We start from the raw sequence: 10607 nt of genomic DNA, 5'->3' as shown, positions 1-10607 counted from the left end.
TCAACACTCAATTAAATGTGAGGAACAAATCATTTTGGAGCAGTGACCTCCAATTTATGTCTTCAAACCCAAATGTTCCATTAGGTTCAGCACTCCTTTTATGGTTCTTAGGCAACAAAATGAATCATAGAATCATAGAGTTGGAAGGGGCCATACAGGCCATCTAGTCCAACCCCCTGCTCAATGCAGGATCAGCCCTAAGCATCCTAAAGCATCCAAGAAAAGTGTGCATCCAACTTTTGCTTGAAGACTGCCAGTGAGGGGGAGCTCACCACCTCCTTAGGCAGCCTATTCCACTGCTGAACTACTCTGGGTGGTAAGGCAGCCGATATGCTGTCTGAAGCTCTGACCATGAGGCTGGGAGTTCAATCCCAGCAGCTGGCTCAAGGTTGACTCACCCTTCCATCCTTCCAAGGTCTGTAAAATGAGTACCCAGCTCACTGGGGGATAAAACGCTAATGACTGGGGAAGGCACTAGCAAACCACCCCGTATTGCGTCTGCCAAGAAAACGCTAGAGGGAGTCACCCCAAGGGTCAGACATGACTCGGTGCTTGCACAGGGGATACATTTACCTTTACCTACATATTAAACTGCATGATGTTTTTTTTAATTCAGATCCTTGTTTCTGCCTTGTTCAATACCTTAAGGAAATGAACAGGGATGTTTTTTTTAAAGATGTACGATTGGCAAAGTCTTTTTAAGAGACATCAAAAGTCGCTTACCTTTGGGTGACGTAGCTAAGCAGATGCTCCTTAAGCATGCAGCCCCATTTTTAACAATGTTCATCAAAGGTAAGTTTAAAGATTGAATATCAACCGGGAACCAGCCATACAAAGTCTTCTGATTTTTCAAACTCGTTCCTTTCTGTGTGCAGCTTTTCATAAATGCTGATCTTAAGAAACAAGGTGCAATTACAACGAAATGTTTAATGTGAAGATTAAAATCGTGTAAATAGTTTAATATTAAGGCAATCATCAGAAACGGATCAAAGTTGTTTCTTTTCGAAGGTTCGAAAGTTACCTGTTGTTTAAAGTGATCTAATTGTGGGGAACACTTTTGAAGTTCATAGCCTGCATATAATTCCAGCTCTTCAGCACTGAGAAATCGTCCATAAAGAAGGAACTGCTTCATAAATTCGGTTTTATCATCCATCCATAAGTGGCTGTATTTCTTAAAGTGGCTTTGATATTCCTGAACATTAACGGTGACCGAGTGCACTCTGTTCATGATTTCCTGGTGTATTTCTTCCAGCGCATCCATCTGGTCCACATCATACTAAATGGAAGAATAAAACCATAGCGTAAGATGGGCCAATGCTTTAACTTACATTAGGGGGAAAAATTCGGACTTGGTCGGTAAGCAAGGCCCCAGTTCAATATAGCACTCCAGCGGCAAATATAAAAACTAACCTCATAGTTAGGGGGAAAACCAGCAACAAGGCGTAACGATGTTTTAATGACTATGTTAGAAAAGAAAATGCTACAGCCACATTATAAATCTTGTTCCATATTTTAGTACTAGGGACCAAGCCCATTGCATTCAGGAATACCACGGTCACTAGATTGGGGGGGTGGGGTGGAAAAACTCTGTGGATGCCCTCCCTCTCCCCCCCCCAGGACCTGGAAAGGCTGCAGGCAACGGTTAGGAAACTCACTGACAGGGGCAGCTGTCATGCAGCAGGGATCTGCAGCCTCCAAGCCTCAGAGGGAAGTGGAAAGAGGAGGGGGTGGTCCGGGGTGGGGGACAGAAGGCGATTGGCTGGCCACTGGACAGACAGGCAATCCGGTTGGAGGAGGAGGCACTCAGGGGTGAGACAGCTGCCCTGAGTGGGTGTTAAGTGCTGAGTGGCACTTAAGCCATAAGTCACGTTCCTCCTCCTAGCCCTTACCAGAAATATTAAGTGGGACAGATGGCCTCTCACAAAAGGAATCTATGGCCCTGCAATTTCAGACTTGACCATTCCCTTAACTTAGAATTCTTTTTGCCAAGAATAAGAAAGAAGACATAGAAATGTTTAAAAAATAGAGATAGATCAAGAATGTGTTTGTCTAGAGCAGTAGAAAAGAGTCTTTACGGGTTGATCTTTAAGGTGCTACTGGACTCTTGATCTTTTCTAGGGCTATGAAACAAGAGACAAATGGTATTTATTCTAAAGAGGAAAACAGGGTGGGCCACTTTCCGGTCTATTTATTTAAATGATTTTATGCCGCCTCCTGTTTAAGGAGACTTACAAATAAAATAAGCTATCAGTGGAAAGACACAAGCCGAGGGACATAAACAGCATAAAACAAGATCTAAGTGTTTATTACACATACACGAACATTTATTATATATATATATATATATATACACACACACATATATACCCCATGTATTTATTAAAAAATGTTGTTTTTCTAGACTTAAACATAGTGCTTGGGAATACTCCTTTTGCGTGGACCAGAACCCTGCGAAATCACTTAATCACTCAGTACACTCCTATTCAGATTTACTTCTTTCAATGGACTTAAACTACTGTAACTCTGCACAGACCCCACTGATAGCCAAGCTGAATTCTAGAGCTGTTATCCGGTTGTCTGAACTCTCACCCATTGTGACATGTGCCTAAGTCATGAAGCCCAAAGGACCCTGTAGCAATAAACCAAATGCTTATAAGACACATCGTATATGTTAAATGCCCTACTGAGAAATTTCCCGAAGACCAAGTTGGCACAGTAGACAAAACGTCTGGGGCCTCAGTCTAATTGGCACCACTAGTTTGATCAGAATGTCATTAGCACTTATAAAAAATTCTCAAGGTGTCCTGAGGTTTCTAAGGCAATGAGCTACTAAAAAAAATAATCTGGTACTTGTAAATCAGGATGGAAGAGAAGCACCAGAGCAAACTGTGGGGAACTGTGGGGCTCTAAAATATAGTGCTCAGGCCCCCGTATGATCAGGAGAAAGATGCTTGATCACTCCCCCCCTTTCCCATCTCCAGAAAACAGAAAGGGGACGATGGGATGCACAATTTAAGGTGGTGAATCCAGTTTTGGCGATTCCCCTAATCTTGATTTTAAAATGGCGAAAACTTGACCCAGCTCCTTGACAGCCTCAGGATGCAGGCAATGTCATGTGGAGGGGGCTCTAAATGCTGCCAACATTCAAAGGCTGTCCAGGAGTAGATTCCTTGTGCAGAAATGGTCTGAATTTACAACCCTAAAATATGCGTCCCATCGGTGAGCAACCAGGGGCAAGCTCATATGAAGGGGGAAAGGCGCGATAGTCTCTGCAGCATTGCTCCGCCCTCACACCCACCCTCCCCTCTCATTTCCTGCTCCAAGTAATTTTTTTTTAATGGAGCGGTCTGTGTTGCAGCGCGACTGCAAACCTACATTGTTAAAGGTAAAATAAAATCTTCTTTAAAGTGTCCATGGTCTTTTTTGGATCAGACAGGCAAAACACAGCCCCTTTTCTGTTTTCTGGAGATGGGGAATGACCTGAGAAAGGGGTTGGGGCAGATGATCAAGCACTCTTCTCCTGATCATACAGGGGTCTGAGCACTATGTTTTTAAGCCAAACATTAACACAAAATTTCTTTTTGGGCTTCAGGGACCACATCTAGCATCTTAGATATCCACCCAGACAGAAATAAAGTCCCCAAAAATACAAATCCCCAAAAGGGAGGGATGCTGTATTGTTCTGGCATTTCTACATAGTACCGCGACTGTGTTGATTTTTATTTAAAATGCATCTGTGTTGTGGTATTACTGCATAGCAATGAGGAAATGCCTTAAAAAATAATTTGGGGGCTCTGGGAGGGAGGATGTTTCGGTCCACAAGAGAACTGCTGTGCTATGATTGGTGGCTTGCTGTGATTGACAAGCCAAGAAGCAGAGGGAGAAGTTCGTTTTGCTTTCCCTTGCAGCCTCATCAGGAGGCAAAAGGCCGTAACCGGGCACAGTGAAAACGCGGGAGGGGTCTCCCATGAGGAGGGCTGCAAACGCGAGGTTTACCATCCTCTGTTTGCCAGCAGGAGGCCACTTGCGTTTTATCCCTCCGTGCGGAAACGGTCTGGGAGTTGGAGAGTTCTGGGGAAAAGTTACTGGAATTGTCTAATGTGTCCTGCTGATTAAGTGGAAGGACAGAGTCCAGCACATGAAAAAACACAAAATGGCAAGTAAATATCAGCCTGAACTGGGAAAGGGTGGTCTGGTTCATGGTTTCCAGCATCCAAGGTTCATGAATGGTCGTGAACTTTTCAGAGCTAAATGAACCAGTTTGGTTTGTGAGGTTCATGATGTGGTAGAATGCCCTCCCCCAAGTGCCAGAGATACCAAACTCACAGGGGGCTACAGATGGCTCTCTATCCTCTAAGTTTACTGGTTACTAGTTACTAGTTACAAGTTACTTCCCCTCAAAGAAAGTGCCTCTAGAAAAGTGTTTTCTGGGAAATGACTGGTGCAGGTTCAGGAGTGTATAGAATGGACATTATGACGAAAGGCTGAGGGAGCTTGGTCTGTTTAGCCTAGAGAGGAGACAACTGAGAGGGGATCTGATAACCATCTGCAAGTATTAAAAAGACTGCCATGTAGAGCAGCGGTCCGCAACCTTTTTTGGGTTGTGGACTGGTGGGGGGGGGGCGATCCAGGCCCTGCGCATGCGCAGTAGCCCCCGCTCAAACGTACATGCGCGGACCTGCCGCATATCCGCGAAACTGCCACAGGTGCACGTTTGCGGCCCCACCGGGTGCAAGCTAATCAGGTGCTTTGGCAGCTGATTTGCTTGCAGCCTGGCGAGTTTCTCGCTGCGGGGGGGGGGCGGGGAGAGGGAGCCGCGGCCTGGTGGTTGGGAACCACTGATGTAGAGGATGGAGCAGAGTTATTCCCTCTTGCCCTGGAGGGATGGACCAGAACCAATGGGATGAAATTAATTCAAAAGAAATTCCATCAAAACATCTGGAAGAAGTTCCTGATAGTTAGAGCGGTTTCTCAGTGGAACAGGCTTCCTCGGGAGGTGGTGGGTTCTCCATCATCAAAATAATCAAACTCAGACTTCCCTGTACTCCTCCTCTATATGCCCTCAAAGTTATTTATAGATTGGACTTTGGGAGCCCGAGTTACATCCTCCCAAAGAAGGTGCCCCCAGGAAAGCTCTGTTGGGGAAAATGGTAGTTGATGGTTCAAAAGTATTTGCAAGCTGCACACCAAATGCACAGGGAACCTCACCTTGATGCCCAATCCCCTCCAATGTATCCCAGTTATCAACCCCCCTCCTGAAAAAATATAATATTAAATCATTCATAGCAATCATAGCTCTATAGCAGAATGCAGTTGTAATAAATGTTAGCAATTGTTCTCCTTTCGTACAAATAAAGTATTGTTGCATCTAAGACCTTACAGATCTATTGTAGCATTAATAATGGCTGGAATGGGAATCAACAATAGATTTAATTGCATTAACAAGGACTTAAATAAACATTGTGATGGCTGTTGTGCATGGTCAGTGCCCTTACCTTGTGTTTTGCATAGAAGTAGCACAAGCTGTACCTCCTGCATTCCAGTGCCTTTTTGTTAAATACCCGTGTTCATGTTTTTGCCCATGTGTGTAGCCAGTTCTGTTGAATAAGAAATCACTGATGAAATAGCCTGTATTTAGGAAACCTTAAATGCCATTAAATTAAACATTAAGGAGCCAGAGATTCCTTTTTCATTTTGCCACAACGTGACAATTTGACTCCAGAATTCATTACTCATTTTCTGCCTACATTTCCCCATGGATTAGCCCAGGAACTTATTTCCATGCCTGGAGCCGAGTCCCGGGAGAATAATCCCTCTGAGTTTACAAAGAATGCCTTTCTCTTCAACACTAAATAACTGTAGTCTTCTTTCTACTCAGACACTTAATAAATCAGGGAAGTACTTAATGGTACAGAAAAGGAAACTAGATTTCTTGATTGTATTTATTGCAGCTGTCTAAATATGATGAGTGGGTAGCTCACGAGAAAGCCGGCTTGGTGTAGCGGTTAGTAGTGCAGACTTCTAATATGGTGAGCCGGGTTTGATTCCCCACTCTTCCTCAGCATGCAGCAACAGCTGGGTGACCTTGGGATCACCACAGGCCTGATAAAGCTGTTCTGACCAAGCAGTAATCTCAGGGCTCTCTTAGCTAGGAAGAAGAATTGGTTCTTATATGCCGCTTTTCTCTACCCGAAGAAGTCTCAAAGCAGCTTCTAGTTGCCTTCTCTTTCCTCTCCCCACAACAGACACCTTGGGAGGGAGGTGAGGCTAAGAGAGCCCTGATATTACTGCTCGGTCAGAACAGCTTTATCAGTGCTGTAGTGAGCCCAAGGTCACCCAACTGGTTCCATGTGGGGGAGCGCGGAATCAATCTGGTGAGCGCGGCTCACCAGATTAGAAGTCCAGATTCCTGACCAATACATCAAGCTGGGACATGGACAAAACTGAGAGGGTTCAGAGAAGAGTGAGGAGGATGATCCAGGACCTGGGGACCAAACCCTATGAAGAAAGGTTGAGAGTCTTCGGAGTGTTCAGCCTGGATAAGAGGAGGTTGAGAGAGGACATAAGTTCTGTCTTTAAGTATCTGAATGATTGTCACTTTGAGGAGGACAGGGAGTGGTTCCTGTGGGCAGCAGAGGATAAGACCTGCAGTAAAGGGCTTAAACTACGTATAGAACAGTACCAGCTAGATATCAGGAGAAAAATTCACAGTCAGAGTAGTTCAGCAGTGTAATTGATTGCCTAAGGAGGTAGTAAGCTTCCCCCTTACTGGCAGTCTTCAAGCAGCAGCTGGACAGATGCTTCTCGTGAATGCTTTAGGCTGACCCTGCAATGAGCAGAGGGCTGGACTAGATGGTCTGTATGACCCCTTCCAACTCTATGATTCGATGAGCCGAGCAGTGTGTGTGTGGGGGAGAGGGTGGAATGCCATGGGGAAAGTATCCCTGTTTTTAAAAGTTACAATAAGAAGAAATTCTATTCTTCTTTCTACCCATAATTTATTTTTAGACCTGCATGTTAGTGGTTTTTAGATCCCTAGCAGAGCAAAACTTGTCATATACAATGTATATTATACATGATAAATCACATGACCGGGCTCCATCGTGACATTTCTATATTGGCCACTGGCCTGGAGGTAAAGAAAAAAGCTTTGTCCCCCCAAATGGGATCTCATTATTCTGTTGCTTTCCCTGATTTCCTACGACCTCGACATATTTTGGGGGGCAGTACTGACAAAGGAGGCATTGTCTCTGCCCATTCCCATGAGCCACCAACCAGGCTGTCAATTACTGTTCCAATTTCCCTTTGCCGTATGAATATGGAGTGTCTCGAAGTAGGTCAGCTCTTAGGCAGTGTCCAACCAAATAGCATTTCCATCGTTACATCATCTCTCCTTTAGGGCCTGCACACATTCTGAAGGTAGGGATTTTATAGAGAATAAATGCCACTGGTTTGTTGCAACTACAATATCTGTCAAGAGGTTAGTTGGGATCTACAGGGGTGCTACAGTCCACGCTGGTCAAGAATTGTTGCACGTAACTCTGCCACGTGTTCCTTCCTTCTTCCAGCTCCAAAGTCACATTCCACCCTTCATTTCAGCACGGAATTGTTCACCCAGCAATACAGGAGGCTGCCACGAACACAGTCATAAGGGGGCAAAAAAAATCTGTAATGGGTATTGGCTTCATAAAGGATCCACAGTCCATTAAGACATCTGTCTATTCACCTACCTTTTGTGAATGCATGCCTATTTTTTTATTTTTTTGTTCCCCAGTGCTTTCACGGAAGGAGTGGGGAAGGAATAAAGGGCCCTTTCCCCTCCATATTCTTTTCTCCAGTACCTTTTCGAGAAAAGAAAAGTGCGGAGACCCTAAATGCAGTAGAAGTGCTTGGTCCTCCCGCCCCCTTTGTAATTTGAACACTGCTATTTTGCTGTCAATAGGACTGCAAACTAATTCAACAGAAAGGAGAAGAGAGCCCTTTGTATTCAAAGGAACATGTATGCGTGCAGTAAGACTGAAATATAAGATTAACTGCAAACTACAATATAACCACCATTCAGCTGACAAAATAATTAGGAAAAATAGTTGTGCACTCTTTGCTTTTGGTTCAGGATAGTTGAAGACTCATACAGATTACTACAGTTATGTCAATTTTCTTCCATTTCTTTATATTCACACATCTCTCATACTGAATCGCTTCTATTTACCTTGTAAAGAGTTGCTCTCTTGGAATACAATCGCGCAGCTACCTCAGGTATGTCAGGATATCTTAAAATCTCAAGGAATTTCACTTTCTAGAGGACAGAAGAGAGTTGTGACAGAAGATGTAAATGGTTTTGTTATGCTGCAAGAAGCTACCTTGAACTTTCTCACAAGTACACATTCAAACTTCTTTTCAGACCAAATATACTGTCAGACAGACAAATGAGAGCAACAGAGAGACTGATAGGATGATAGATGAGAGAGAGAGAGAGAGTTGTTTTGGTGGAAATTTTACTTTAGATGTTAGACAGGTCCTCCACAGTCCGACTCAATGACCACACACAGAAGAATCTCCCCATAGAAAAAGAGTCTACTACAGGCTTTCTCAGCAAGGGTTTTGTGGAAGTATATATATACTAGAAATATAGCCCGCTGTATGAGGGATAGAGCGGGCTCTAGGAACTCACAGTTTGGCATGTCCCGCGGCGACGGCTCTCCGCGGCGGCTCCCTGTGGCGTCAGCTCTCGGCGGCGGCGGAGGCAGGGAGGCCCCGGCAGCTGCGTTCTGCGCGACTGCCGGAGGCTCCATCTGGCGGCAGCCTGACACAGCGAGAGGCGCTTTGCACCTCTCACCGCGTCAGGCCGCCGGGCAGGGAGCTTGGGTAGCAGCATGACGCGGCGAGAGGCGCTTCGTGCCTCTCACCGCGTCAGGCCGGGAGCAACTGCGAGCTGCGCTGTGCGCGGCTCACAGTTGCTGGGGCTGGGAATCAGAGGGACCAATCGGCAGGCGCTTTGCGCCTGCCGATTGGTCCCTCCGATTGTCTGTCCACAGGAAGGGTCCAATCCGGACCCTTCCTCATCATGGACACATCCCGCCCCAGAAGGCCTTAACGAATTATTTAGTCCGCGGCGCCAGCAGTGTTTATATATATATATATATATATATATATATATATATATATATATATATATATATATATATATATATTTGTTAACCATTTTATTGGATAAGACCATATATGGTCATGCTGACCCTCCTCCCAAAAAGGCTAATGATGGGCCTGGAGGGGGTGAGAAACGGAGGGGCCCTAGGTGGGCGCGTACAACCATATTCCCAACCATATTCTTCATGATCATGCAACTTCTGGGGTTTCTTGAAGCTTGAAGAATGTTTTACCACCTGGGCAACCCAAATAGGTACAGAGTAGGGGGTGACAGTGGGAAGAGGTTTGTCTGCGACTGGCCCTGAAAGTTGCATGAGTAGTCGATGTGTCATCCTCCATTGGGCCCTGTTCAGAAGCCCACAGCTTTCGAGGGTGGCAGGAGAGTCGTCCCTGAGCTGTCCAGGCCCCTGCCTGGGGTGCATTGCAAGCGGTTGACCATGAGGTGCTGGGGCCAGGCGGGGCAGCATGGCTGAAAGCGTCACATCTCTCCTGGGACTGGCTCCTACTCCTGCATCTCATACCTGCTGCAAAAACCCAGGTAAGCATCCTCACTGCACCTCCATGGGGCCTGAAGGCATCTGAACATTGCAGCAGTGGCCACGCACCACAGAGGAGCCAGCAGCCAGGCAGGCTGCCTGAACTTGGCCCACCTAAACCTTGTGAGAGTTCCCCCTTACTCTCCCCCCCCCACTTCTGTATAGCACTTCCGTTGCACAGGTTTGCCGTGCATGCAGCACAAGCTGTTTTCACATCAATAATCCGCAGTCATCCTATATTCTCAAATGCCAACCAAAACAGGTATCACAGAAAGCTTAAGGCCCTGCGCCTGTGAGACATATATTTCCCCATCCTATTTATACGCTCGTTCCAACATATTGTCACGATTTGGGAAGACAATATTGGTTTGCCGAATCCTAGAGATACAGAAAGTATTTTTCCCCTCAATGTCATTTCTAAGTACACAGTGGAAAGTGCTTTGGGAAGTGGTTTAAGCCCCTATTGTACCATTTTATAGCAATACTTACAGATGATTGATGTGCCGAAAATGTGCTCTGTGCTTCGGCAGCCTTTCTTGTAACTCCGGAGACCATTTTCAATTGCCTGCAGTCACGGGCATGTTTTTTTTATGAAGCGCATTGCCTCCATTCCTTAACTTAAATAAACAGCGACTGTTATGATGATGGGCCATCAATACGCCACAGTAAAACCTGCAATAAAAAAAAAACCTCAAGAATGCTCTCATTGGAGGCGAACGCAAAAGTTACCCTCCAAAAGGGCTGCTGCAAATCTAGACAGACTCCGGCAGAATTAAATCCCCCTTTATATCAGTAAGACTCCCCTATGGAGTACAGGTTGTTAGGTTGGAGCAATAGGTTCTGAAGGCCCACGTTATTGAGAAGAATCCAAGATTCTCATCATTCCGCAGGGCCTGAAAAAGGGAGCTCTTCCGCCAGGTCGTG

General features: G+C 45.5%; 1 long non-coding RNA gene across 1 annotated transcript; it reads right to left on the bottom strand.

Moving 5' to 3' along the window:
• Positions 1 to 766: 766 nt before the first annotated feature.
• Positions 767 to 10337, bottom strand: LOC143829204 (uncharacterized). The gene is made up of 5 exons (XR_013228024.1): positions 10173 to 10337; positions 8210 to 8296; positions 5496 to 5597; positions 1022 to 1276; positions 767 to 893 (listed from the first exon to the last, which is right to left on the bottom strand). It is a non-coding gene; the product is annotated as an uncharacterized LOC143829204 (long non-coding RNA).
• Positions 10338 to 10607: the final 270 nt, after the last annotated feature.

This window comes from Paroedura picta, chromosome 2 (genome assembly GCF_049243985.1).
Source record: "Paroedura picta isolate Pp20150507F chromosome 2, Ppicta_v3.0, whole genome shotgun sequence".
In the NCBI taxonomy this organism is placed as follows: domain Eukaryota; kingdom Metazoa; phylum Chordata; class Lepidosauria; order Squamata; family Gekkonidae; genus Paroedura; species Paroedura picta.
This window is presented reverse-complemented; position numbering and strand designations above follow the sequence as displayed.